Below are 10,939 nucleotides of genomic sequence, written 5' to 3' on the forward strand. Positions count from 1 at the left end.
CTTGATACTTCAGAAGTCCTATCTTTGATGCATAAAGACCCATTCATTAGAAACGAAGAAATTATGTCCAGCAATTTCTTTTTGTTTAGAATTCCGAAATACCAGCAATTGAACTTCTTATAGATTATAATCCCATGTCAACCTTCTGAAGTCGTCTCTTGAAATGGTACTATTTTGTTTTGTAATTACCTTTTTGAAGATTATTCTTTTATTGGAGTCCAAGATCAACTTCAACGGAGTTTTCACCCCAAGCAAGACAATATCTTTGATTGATTTGGTTTCTTTCTTTCCTTAGTTTTCTTTCTTCCTTCAACGGAGTTTTCACTTCTACGATAGGTTTTCCTAAGTGTTTTAATATTCCTCTCATTCAATGTATATATGATCGCTGCCTGATTCTCTTTCGCATAACATTTTTCTTCAATATTTCCAACTAAGAATCGCTGCATTTTGAAGACATTAGTGTCAATATATCATCCATTTCAGTTTTAAATAATCGCTCTCAACATGTCGAAAATAGCTTTCTCACATACCTATCTGCCTTCAGAGGTCTTAGCTTCTCTTAGTATTTTTGGATGGTTTCTTACCTTCGTCAACGAAATAATGCTTCCTTTCTTTGAGCTTTTTGCATGTTCTAAGCGGAAATCTTCTTGCTTTTCTCCTTGATCTTTTTATTTTCTTACCTCATAAGAACTTTCTATGACTTGAATAGAAGCTTCTAAACATTCGACTGTCCCCCATTGTTTATTGCGTATTAGATTTCCTCTGTTAGTGTGGTACTCTTGATGAATAATATAACTTCCTCCATTGTTGATTGCCCTCTGTTAGTGTGGTACTCTTGATGAATAATATAACTTCCTCCATTGTTGATTGCGTATGAGATTTCCCCCCGAGTTTTTAAATTTGAGACTGAACCCTTATACATTTGACCAACCTTTATGCATAGATTTTCTATCTTTTGAGTGAAATCCCTTCAATTTATGCCTTTCATATCTGTATTCTTATTGAAGTTTTCCAATATTATATATCAACCATTATGAAGTTTTAATCTGGTCACTTCATCAGTGCTTTCTCAATTCAAACCAACAAATTACTTTATGCTTCTTGTATCCATGACTTATTTCCAATTCCGCTTCCATTACCATTTTCCATCACTGGGAGTACGAAGATTTTAAACAGTCGGGGAAAAGACACTTCCCAATTGAAAAGAAAAAAGGAAGTCGGAAGAACCACACCAGGTTATGCAAGGGAGATGAGAGAGCTTTGTTGGTTTGTTTGGCAAATCAGTTTGTTTCTCTTCAAATCCTTTTTTTTTTTTTTTTTTTGTGGAATTTCTCCTTGTTTTATTGAGTTCCATTTATAGATAAGAAGTGATGATTATTATTATGTTCTCTTGGCAAAGAATGATTCTAACCTGGTATTTGATCTGATATTGGAAGCTTTTCAAAGTTATCCCGTGGTTTTTCCCTCTCGCATTGAGGGGGTTTCCACGTAAATCATGGTGTCTATACTTTGCTTGCTTGTTTTTAGTTTTTTTCTGTGTTTTTTTTGGAGGGAAATTCCTCACTTGAGTTGGTACTATACTGAACTTTTCATTCGTCAGCGTACTGTACTGAACTTTTCATTCGTCAGCCAAGGATTGTGATTGATGTTTCAGAGATGGCATCTTTATTTCAAAGATGGAATAAGATAGGTGTATTGGTAAGATATATAACCCTTTATCGAAGAAAATATAATATTAATGCGTTAATTATGTGTATTCATTCAGGGTTTTATTCCTATTCTTATTCTTATGTTCCTTCTTGTATTGGCTCCTCTCCTATATAAAAGGGTTATATATCTTACCAATACACCTATCTGTAAAATAGAATTATAGGATGCACTTTAGTGTTCCTAGGTCCTTGATTTGGATTCACTTAGAAGTTTTTTCTTTAGAGTGATCAATTCTACTTTATTATCACCTGAAAGAATAATGTCATCCCTACATAAACAATCAAAATCATAAGAAGAGATATTTTCTTGCCTAGTTTGTTCCTCGCTCCTTAGTAAGATACGAAGAGCTATTATCAAGGAAAAATTTGAATATATTTAAATGTGGAAGACACATGGGCATTTTCTTTCAGAACATCAAGCCCTAAAATGAATCTACGATAACCTTCCTAGGATTTCTACTTGAGTAAAAACAAGTATCTGATGAAATATTTGGAAACTTGGAAGAACTGGTCATGCCCATGCTTAGGAAGCATTGCTAACAAACAAGTATCTGATGTTATGCAATGAATGAAATGTTTCTAACAGAACAATGCAGAAATCAACACTCTGCAGAGGAGTAGTGTCCTTGCAGAGAAAAGAATTGGGAAGTTTTATGACAGAAAACATGTGAGTGAATGGAATGCCTTCTAGAAGCTAGAGGCTCCATGTATGGTAGAAAGCTTGCTTGCACAACACTCCTCACTCTTGGGAGGTTGAGAACTTGAGCTAATTAACATTCTCCTCCCTACATCAAATGCTGCAAACGCCTAGCTTGCTCCCAAGAGCTTGAAATGATATAACTCTTATTTGCTTCTTTGTGTTATTTATCAAAATATTTGTTATTTGCTCCTTTGTGTTGAATTCTTCCTTTTACATCTCTGGATTCAATGACATAGCTATGTTTTGCTTTTTGTATTTTTTTCGACCACCATGAAGAATACTTTTTGCCAAGATTGAAATAATACCTAGAGGTGCTCTTCGTATCATTCAATAGCCCAGCCTAATCACTATCTGAATAACTTTGCAACTGAACCGCTGTCCATTCTAGATGCCTTGGAACCAACCCCCATTGCAACAACCATATGGCTCTTGCACAATGAAGAAATTTGGATAACACCTACAGTGTACATGATCTCAACCCTAATGGATGTGATGTGCATGAGGCTTCCCACTAGGCTTTTTTTACGCATTATCATCTTCAAGTTCTCCATAAAAATTACAATTGCATTTGGTCGATCAATTTGCGGTCACAAATTCTTCTTTCACATCTCATAATTGTTCCCTCTTCCTCTATTTTAGAAACTCTAAGATGAATGCATCAAAAAGTTCACACATGTTAAAGTTAAAATCCCTAGTGAATCCTTAGACAAGTTTATACTGGGCATAATTTTCACTTGATCATAACCTGATTATTGAAAACATTTACAATTTCCATTATCTACAAACATGCTTTTTACGTGATTGCAGTTCACTTTACATCCATGGCTTCACTTTCTGACCATTTACCTTTAAGATATTTGCTTTGCCATCTTGCAAATCTATTAGCCTATATCAAAACGAGAGTTTTAATCTTTTTAATATCTAGAAAGCTTTGTGCTCAAGCTCAAGTGGCAGATGGCATGCTTTTCCAAAAATTATCTGGTGCCTTCAATGTTGTGTTTGATGTGTTCTTACTGTATCATCCAATCCTAGGACCAATCCTTATTAAGGATCCATATGTATCCACAATTGAAAATTCGTTAATCCTATATTGGCCGTACCTTGTATGGTATATGAAGACATAGAAATACACATGGCATTGTCTTAGATTCTAATAGATGATATTAATTTAATTCAATGCTGTCTCTATTCAATTTAGAAATGAATCAATAAAATATTCTGACCATACATTGAAAATTTCAACCTTGAGCATGAAACTTGCATCGTATCATGGCTGAAAGGTTTTATATTCTTTGATAGGTTTTATATTCTTTGATATCAATTGACATTGTTTGGCAAATAAGTGTGCGATCTAAACAAGGCCAGGATGAAATTTCCACGTTAAGAGTACTTTCTTTGCAGCTACTTTTGTACCTACAAAATATCTTCCACAGAGAGCCATTTGACAAGCATTTAGGATTTTTACCATGTCCTCCTCAACTACACATCTTAATATTTGATCTAGACCTAGCTTATTTAACTGTGGTTCATCCCAACTGTTGTGCAGTTGTACCAGGTGGTGTGAGTCCACTAACTAGATAATTGGCAATATGTGCATACCCGAATGCTATTCTACCTGTACTGCTACTTCTTTCACTTCTTGTTCAAATCATGACATGTGATCGACCACTTGATTTTTTTAATATTAAATTTCTTGTTCCAATTCTTAGAGAAGGAGAATCTATCACATTAGACGTTGTTTCACATCCTTTTTCGAGGAACTTTAGAGCTAAATGATTTATGTGGACAATCGCTTTGGTGTTACAAGACCTAAATTTATCAAAGACAGACTATTGCTAGGAGTTTTCTCTAACATGAGTAATATACTTGTTAATCATTCACGACCTTGGTGGGATATTTAGATTAGATATAGGATCTTATATTGTGCCAAGATTGCTCCAACTGCTAAGTCACTTGCATTGCACCAGCTCAAATGATTGACTCCAGTTAGGAACTATCATGATTGATGTCGAGCTCAATCTTTTTTTTTTTTTCTTTTTGTATCTTCCAAAAACTATCATCAGTCCGGTTTCTAACAATCTGCATAAGAGTTTAGATATATATGAGATATCCTTGATGAATCATCTATAACATTATTCATGTCCTAGGAAAATTGGAATTTCCTGTACTGTTTGAAGTTTTGAGATTTGTTGTACTTTCCCACATCCACCTCGATTTCTTTCCTTGAGATTATGTGTCCTAGTATAATGCTTTTGTGTACCAATCAATGACACTTCTCCCCGTTGTCCTAGTATAATGCATTTCTGCACACTGTTTGAATGTTTTCCAAAATACCGAGAAATTATCCATAAAAATATCTGTAATCATCTCCACCCTATATGAGAAAAAAAAAAAAAAAATCGTACAGTTTTGGAATGTTTTTAGAGCATTACAAAATTCAAATGACATCTTTCTAAATAGGTAAACGTCATCTCTTCATTGTCTTCTGGTGCTATGGTTATTTGATTGTAATATGAATATCCATCCAGAAAACTGTAGTTTGGGTGGTTTAATCACTAGTGGTTGTATTGACATGATTTTGTCTTCTTCAATCCTCTAAGAAATGTGTTCTCGCCTGCATTCTCTTGCTGATTACATTCTTCAAAGTTCTCACGTTCACGATTTTCTACTCAAGTTATAGGCCAAAAATTTCAATTCTTCAACGTTCCTCCATTTCTCTAGGGTATTACAATTATGGATATCAAGTTATTGCTCTCCCTATGGTCAGACAGGGTCTTCCTCGAATGATGGATACCTCTCTATCTGCCTTGCAATCTAGGATAATAAAACTAATTGTGAAGACAAATTTGTCCAGGACATCTTCTATCCTTCTTGCGAGCTTGCTATGGACTTTTCTTCTAATTGCAATGTTATTTTGGGTCTAGCTCATCCGTGACGTTGCTCCAGAGTTGCATAGTTCTCTGTCAACATATTTTCCTTTTCAGTTCAAGTAAAACTTTTTGGGTTATGCAGTTCAAGTAGCATCTTGCTTTTCAATAGGCCATTGCAGTTCTTTGGAAGTTCCACAATTTCACCTTTTCTTTACAAGGATGTCCTTCAAGAACATTGAAGTGCTTCTTCCTACTGGATGTTGATATGGTTGGATTTCTCGTTTTGGTTCTTTCCTTAAATCTTTGGAAAAATGGAGCATGTGGTCTGACATCCTAATCAAGATTTTTTAGTTTCTTCGTAGGTGGAACCTTTTTCTCTTGCTGTAGGTGCTTTGTGAACTCATCTTTTGCTGCATCAACTACAATTTTTTTATTTTATTTCAATTGAAACTCCATGTCGATTCTTAGGGTTGATTGTGGATACTTGCTTGCATGTTCTATAATCAGACTTCTCGTTCTTTTTTTCCCTTCCATTTTCTCTTCATCTTGTTTCCATGAATCCTTGAAGTCTAGTCCTAAGAGTGATTGCCTTGCAATGTTCCTATGTTTCTTGTTGACGGTTTTTCTGGCAATGATCCTTGTTATTCAACAACCGCCAGTTGTCCAAGTTTTATTATCGATGATGTTGCTTGACTTTGGATTATGACATTATTTTTAACCATAAAACTCCTTCATTAGACTATTAGAAGAAATTTACGCTGATAGTTGTAGTTGCATTTGTTGCAGCATGTATGGTATTGGTTGTTGATTGTTAAATCATAGTGGAATTTCTTGCTTCGTGTTTGTGGAGTGAATCCATTATAGAAGTAGTGGATCAGGTTATTAGCGGGCAAGCTGTAATATTCACACTTTTTCACTAGTTTCTTAAATATTTGGTTCTAAGATCCCTATATGCAAGTTATGATACATTGCTGCTGCATAGTCCATTAAAAACAGTGTCTACAGTCAAATATAAGACTCTACATTTAAATTTCTTTCCTAAATTGATCTTATGAAAACATATTACATCTAACCTTTCAAGCATTGGAGTCAATTTAGGCAAGTAACAAGGAACATGGGTCGTGCCCAAATGTGGAAATTAATTAGACAAAGAGTTCTGCCTTCTTTAGAGATAGGGAACCCATAACCCAAATGAGGTAACAAATATTGCAAATGACAATAAGAGAAACAAAATAAAACCAGAAATTAAAAACTAAAAATTAAAAAAAAAAAAAAAAAAATTATGGAACTACGTTATGACTTGATCCTTTTTTGAAAGGTACGTAGGCAGCTTAAAGAAAATTCTTTAAGTCCAGTCAACTAACAATAAATAATCCCCTATCTGTTCCTTTAAGGAAAATATAAATTCTAAAATTGAGAATGTAGCATATAAAATATATGTAGTAACTTTACACGAGATCTCTAACAATTTGTTTGACATACAGGGAAAAAGGTTTTTGTAGTGGACCAATGTTATATCACCTGTGAAAAAATGTTAGAGCTATCAAATAGAGTTTGGGTGAACCAATGTGGAAGCTTGTGGGCATATGATTGGGGTAGAATATTCATCCTGAGATATATATACTTGATTTAAAACCATGTTTGGTGAACGAGTGAGGTTTCTTAGTTAAAACCAGGTGAGGTTTCTTAGTTATCACAGGTGATATAATGATTCTTTTTACAATGAATTTGTAAAGCATTCACAAACATTAACATTCATACAAACAAATTAATGGGAAAAGTAGGATCATCGGAAAAAGTAGGATCATAATCGACTCATACCTCCCAGCCCTGTCTCCAGGATCTCATTCAATAGATCCAAGGAAAAAGTAGGATCATCCAAATATGTAATATAAATGAAAAGAAAAAATAGAAGTAATTTCCTCTTGGACATTTCTCCAAACATCTTACACTTCGCACCCTTGTTTCTTGAGCATAAGGGTGAACTCCATCTTATGGTTCTCTTGATGTCTGCCATTATCATAAAGGTTATACAAGCTAAAAATCCAGTACATATCAACTAAATAAGAAAATGACAATGATTATATAAAAGAAATATTAGAGGTCCAATTATCATCTTGGCGTCGAGCTATTTTTCCGCAGGACCTCCCCTACAGTAGAGTTTAACCACCAAGTTCGGGATGGATTGGTGTGGTTCCTCTACGCCTAGGACACCAGAATATCGAACCATGAACGATGAAAGGCATGAGAGAAGAGCATATTGGCTAGTGATTGTGAGGCCCCAATTCTTGATTGGAGGGGACACCAAAGGCCTCTACCCTTCCATCCCTTGGATAGATAGAGAGGGAGGGCAGAGCTTTTTTTGGTTTTTTCATGTTGTGGTTTTTTTCGTGTTCATCTTCAATTCTTGCAATCTGATATTCTTTATTGATCTTCAATTCTTGCAATCTGATATTCTTAATTGACTGTATTTGAGATTTTCCTCTCTTCTGTGTTTATTTGAGATTTTCCTCTCTTCTGTGTTTATTTGAATTTTCTTCTTCTTCAGTGGAACATTTGAAATGATTCGATTTACTGGGTTTTCTCAGAAATTTGTTCATAAGATGAAGATATAGGAGACAAGAGATAGATAGTTTGAAAAGAGATCTATTGATCGATCGATGCCCTCTTTACATTGACTTTAGATTTGAAAGTAGATTTGAAAAATATAAACTAAGAAAATACCTAAAGCAAACTAATAATTCAAGACTAATAGTTTACAAAGTTAAAAACTGATAATTCACATGCGAGCCTTCAATGTGTGGCTGACAAGTTGTCAATCTTCGTTTTGTCTTTAAAAAAGATGTTAGGTTGTTGATAAAATTTTCTTCGAAATCTTTCGTATGACTAAGCACCCAAGCTTGCCAACGGACTTATCGCGCTTCCCGCGTCTTACCACCTGGAACACAAGGGCTATTCGCTTAGCTAACATACTCCAAATTCTTACAAATTCCTCTTATTATCTTCCTGCTTTCCGCACTAACATATTTAAAGAAATACTCTTCCTAACCTCTTCTTCGTCTTGAGATGACCAGAAAAAAGACCGTGGAAAAAGGGAAGAAGCCCATTGCTTCTTCGAGCACCCCTACTCCAATGACATCGGATAGTTATGCGATAGATGCTGGTTTTACACTAGTGACTAGGTCTAAAGTAAAACTTGCTCAAAGACAAACAGAGGATAACCCTCCGACGAGACCTTCTGCCTCTTCAACACGGCTATCTACCGGTACTCTATCGAGACCTATTGTCTCTTCCACTTCAGAGGGACCTTCTGTCCCCTCAACCTACTCGAACGCGGGTTATTCCCGTCCGATTTTCTCCAGTTCCTGAAATCAGGACTTATTTTCAAAAGTATGTATCTCTACCAGAAGCTCTAGTAGAACTAGAATATGACGATCCAAAAATCAGTGAGGTCGTCAAAAAAGCCTATCCATCGGGATTTTTCAATATCCCGGAACACCTTCATAAGAGTAGAAAGTTCTATGAATTCATTTTGGTCGATACCAAGTCTGTCGACATTACTCATATTTCGCGTCACGATGATCCTTCAAAAATTGTGTACTCAAACTTAAAAATTTTCAATGTCATGAATCTGATGTACTGGAATCAAGATCCATACACAAAGAAGACTTTTTCAAAACCTTTTGTTCCTCACTCTTTCCTCTGGAGAGATTATCCTATGGCATGGTTCAATGTCATTTGGTATCAAAATTACTAGCATTCGAGGTTCATTCAATTCTGCCAGAATGCTCACAAAATTCATTATCCATTTTGGTCTATCAAATAGTGGAAAATCTTTAGATCTGTCAGATATATTTCCCGTTCCAATACAGGAATCGTTCCATTACTTCGTTCAAAACATCTTCAAAACTTCATTTCCATTGGCTATGCGCTTTTTTCCTCCTCTTTCTAGAGAGATTATCAGATGGCATGGTTCAATGTCATTTGATATCAAAATTACCACTGACAAAATGCTCACAAAATTCATTATCTATTTTGGTTTATCAAATGGTGGAAAATCTTTGGATCTGCCAAATATATATTTCCTATTCCAAAACAGGAATCGTTCCATTACTTCGTTCAAAACATCTTCAAAACTTCATTTCCATTGGCTATGCGCTTTTGTTCCTCCCTCTTTCTCCTAGAGAGATTATCAGATGGCATGGTTCAATGTCATTTGGTATCAAAATTACCAGCACTCGTGGTTCATTCAATTTTGCTAGAATGCTCACAAAATTCATTATCCATTTTGGTTTATCAAATAGTGGAAAATCTTTGGATCTACCAAGATATATTTTTCGTTCAAATACAGGAATCGTTCCAGTACTTCGTTCAAAACATTTTCAAAACTCCATTTTCATTGGCTATGTGCTTTAGTGTATATTTTCAAATTTCTTGAATTCTAACTTGGAATTTCCACAGGGAGGATATTGAATATAAAGTAAAACAGGTTTTGAAAGTAATCAAAATCAAATGGTGGGATAAATACATTTATACCCACGCAGATCTCAAAGTAGTGAAGGTCTAGTTATCTAAGAATGACTACCTTCACGGTTTATATAAGAAAAAGACCATTGAATTTTTAACGGAAAGTTTAGGTTGTTTGTCGCATTAGCTCAGACAACTTCAGAAGCTAATTTTCAAAAGCTTCTTCAAGAAGCCACAAGAGTCGCTTCAACATGGATGCAATCCATGATCTCAATAATCCATTTTTGGATTCTCAACCACCTTGCTGAAAATTGGCAGTTACAAGAGGCTGAATGGTCATCAAACTACTTGTAAAATAAATTCCGACTTATCCTTTAACTTATCTTTCCTTTTTCCATTATTTGTCTTTTTCTTCTTTATTTCCTTTTTCATCCATTTGATTTATGAATAATGTAAATTATTTCCTTTTATGTATAGGTTGTCATGCTAATATTTATTTTCAGACTTTTTCAATGTATTACGGGAACCACTTATAAATTAAGTCTTTTCTAATGTAAAATGGTATCAGAGCCTTAAATTTGTGAGGAAAGAAGAGTTACTCAATCTTAAGTATGATAGTGCTGAAAGCAGGAACATGATAGGAGGAATTTGTAAGAATTTGGAGTACGTGATAACTGAGCGAATAGCCCTTGTGTTCCAAGTGGTAAGACGCGGGAAGCATGTGATAGCTGAGCGAATAGCCCTTGTGTTCCAGGTGGTAAGATGCGGGAAGCGCAATAAGTTCGTTGGCAAGCTTGGGTGCTTAGTCATACGAAAAATTTCGAAAAAGATTTTATCAACAACTTGACATCTTTATTAGAGACAAAACGAAGATTAACAACTTGTCAGTCACACATTGAAGGTTCGCAGGTGAATTATCAGTTTTTGTCTTTGTAAATTAGTCATTAGTTTGTTTGAGGTCTTTTCTTACTTTTATAAAACAGATCTCGCATGGGTTTTGTCCTGCTAGATCTGATCTTTTAGTTTATGTTTTTCTAATCTGAAGTCTATCAAAGACTTCATCAATGTAAAGAGGGCATCGATCGATCAATAGATCTTTCTTGAAAATCAATTGAAAAATTCAGAGAATTATTCTATTCTATCTCTTGTCTCCTATATCTTCATCTTATTTACGAATTTATGAGAAAACCAGT

This window comes from Cucurbita moschata, unplaced genomic scaffold (genome assembly GCF_002738365.1).
Source record: "Cucurbita moschata cultivar Rifu unplaced genomic scaffold, Cmos_1.0 Cmo_Scf00006, whole genome shotgun sequence".
Taxonomy (NCBI): Eukaryota; Viridiplantae; Streptophyta; class Magnoliopsida; order Cucurbitales; family Cucurbitaceae; genus Cucurbita; species Cucurbita moschata.